The 2,116-nt window shown below is 37.6% G+C and overlaps 1 pseudogene; it reads left to right on the top strand.

Moving 5' to 3' along the window:
* The first annotated feature begins 368 nt into the window (after positions 1-368).
* Positions 369-1,242, top strand: LOC131895984 (peptidyl-prolyl cis-trans isomerase A-like; annotated as a pseudogene).
* Positions 1,243-2,116: the final 874 nt, after the last annotated feature.

Below are 2,116 nucleotides of genomic sequence, written 5' to 3'. Positions count from 1 at the left end.
CTACCACTTACTGTTGAACTATTGGTAACTAACAGATTATGAAAGAAGAAAGGAGAGGTATATGATTCAGCTGTGTACCCACTGGTACAGTGGATAGTTTCAAACACATAGTCACACAGACAGCCCTAGTTAAACAACTTGTGGGGCATGAAACAAAGCAAAAAGCCATACAGGAAGGAAATTTTGAGGAAAGAAGCAGAGGTGAGCTGACAGCAGTTGGAGAAAAGTCTGAGAGGATGCAAGGAAATGTGGAGAAAAACCAGGATGCATTCTACAGTTGGAGAAAAGTCAGAGAGGATGCAAGGAGATGGGGAGAAAAATCAGGATGCATTCTATACATGTAAGAACACCGTCTCCTGTCACTACTTGCTGTAGCCATGCTCAACCCTACCACATTCTTCGACATCATGGCTGATGGAGAGGCCTTGGGCAGCATCTCTTTCCAGCTGTTTGCAGAGAAAGTTTCAAAGGTCGCAGGAAACTTTAGTGCTCTGAGCACTGCAGAGAAAGGATTTGGATATCAAGATTCCTCCTTTCACTGAATTATTCCAGGATTCATGTGACAGGGTGGGCATTTTGCTGTGGGATGGTCTGTATGTCAAGTGTGTTGCTGATTGGTCAGTAAATAAATCACTGATTGGCCATTGGCTAGGCAGGAAGTATAGGCGGGACAAGGAAAAGAATTCTGGGAAGTGGAAGGCTGAGGGAGGGACACTGCCAGCCGCCATCAGGACAAGGAAGATGTAAGGTACCAGTAAGCCATGAGCCATGTGGCAAAGTAAAGATTAATAGAAATGGGCTAAATATAAGAGTAAGAGCTAGACAATAACAGGCCTGAGCTAATGGCCAAGCAGTTTAAATAATGTAAGAGTCTGTATGTTTATTTTATAAGTGGGCTCTGAGACTGGCGGGACTTGGTGATGGGAGCTGGAGAGAAATTCTCCAGCTACAGCATTTCACATGCCGTAATGGGAAATCCATCTACGGGGAGAATTTGAGGATGAAAAGTTTACCCTGAAGCATACAGATCCTGATATCTTGTCAGTGGCAAATGCTGGACCAAACACAAATGGTTACCAATTCTTCACCTGCACTGCCAAGACTGATTTGCCAGATGGCAAACATGTGGACTTTGGAAAGGTAAAAGACAGCACGAGCATCATGGAAGCCAAGGAGCATTTGGGGTCCAGGAAGAGCAAGACCAGCATGAAGATCAGCATTGCTGACTGCAGTCAACTCTAATTCTTCGGACTTGCCAGCATCTTAATGACCAGACCTTTCCTTCTGCAGCTCAGGAGACCTCCCCACACCATCAGCTCACAGTACACTGTAATTTCCGCTCTCACTGAAGTCCTTCAGGTTCCATATTTTCCTTATTTCCCTCCAGGTCTAGCTGGATTGCAGAGTTAAGATTATGAATAAAAACTAAATAAGAAATAAATACTAATAATAAGATAGTCAGAGGATCATATTTTGAGTTATCACAAAATCCTCCTCTTTGCTTTTCTATTAACAGACATTCAGAATAAACTTACTTTAAAAATTGATTCAAAATGACCCTTGATATAAAGTCATGACAGTATATTGTACAATTTTTAAATCAAAGTGTTTTTATTTTTTTCTTTTTTATTGAAAATAAATTTTATTTTCATACAATATATTTTTCTCCATTCATTAAGCAATTATTCATCATTTGTTTTCAAGAATTCAAGATTTTTTTTCATTACAGGCTACATAATGCTGCTTACTTTTTTTCATGATTAATTAGAATGTCTTCATTGTGTGGAGTGTATACTTTTAAGCACTGATTTTTAAGTACTTTATTATTAATTTTCTTCTAGTAATCTTATTAACTAATAATTTATGTGAAAATAACAATGTTTGGTTTTTGAATTTTTGAAATGTATGAATGTATGTGTGTAGTAGATGACATTAACATATACTTATTGAGCTATTAAATATTTAGATTTACGGGTTTTTATTTTTTAAATCTGAGTTTTGTGTGTATGTTAAATAACAGTAAGACAATATTAGGCAAAATAACTGATGAGATATCTGTGTCATTTTCTTTGCACACTGAATTCCTTAATAACTAACTTTAGTATAAATGTATAAA

The sequence above is a fragment of the Peromyscus eremicus genome, chromosome 19 (assembly GCF_949786415.1).
Source record: "Peromyscus eremicus chromosome 19, PerEre_H2_v1, whole genome shotgun sequence".
Lineage (NCBI taxonomy): Eukaryota > Metazoa > Chordata > Mammalia > Rodentia > Cricetidae > Peromyscus > Peromyscus eremicus.
Note: the sequence above shows the minus strand (reverse complement) of the source record. Positions and strands in the feature narration are given on the sequence as shown.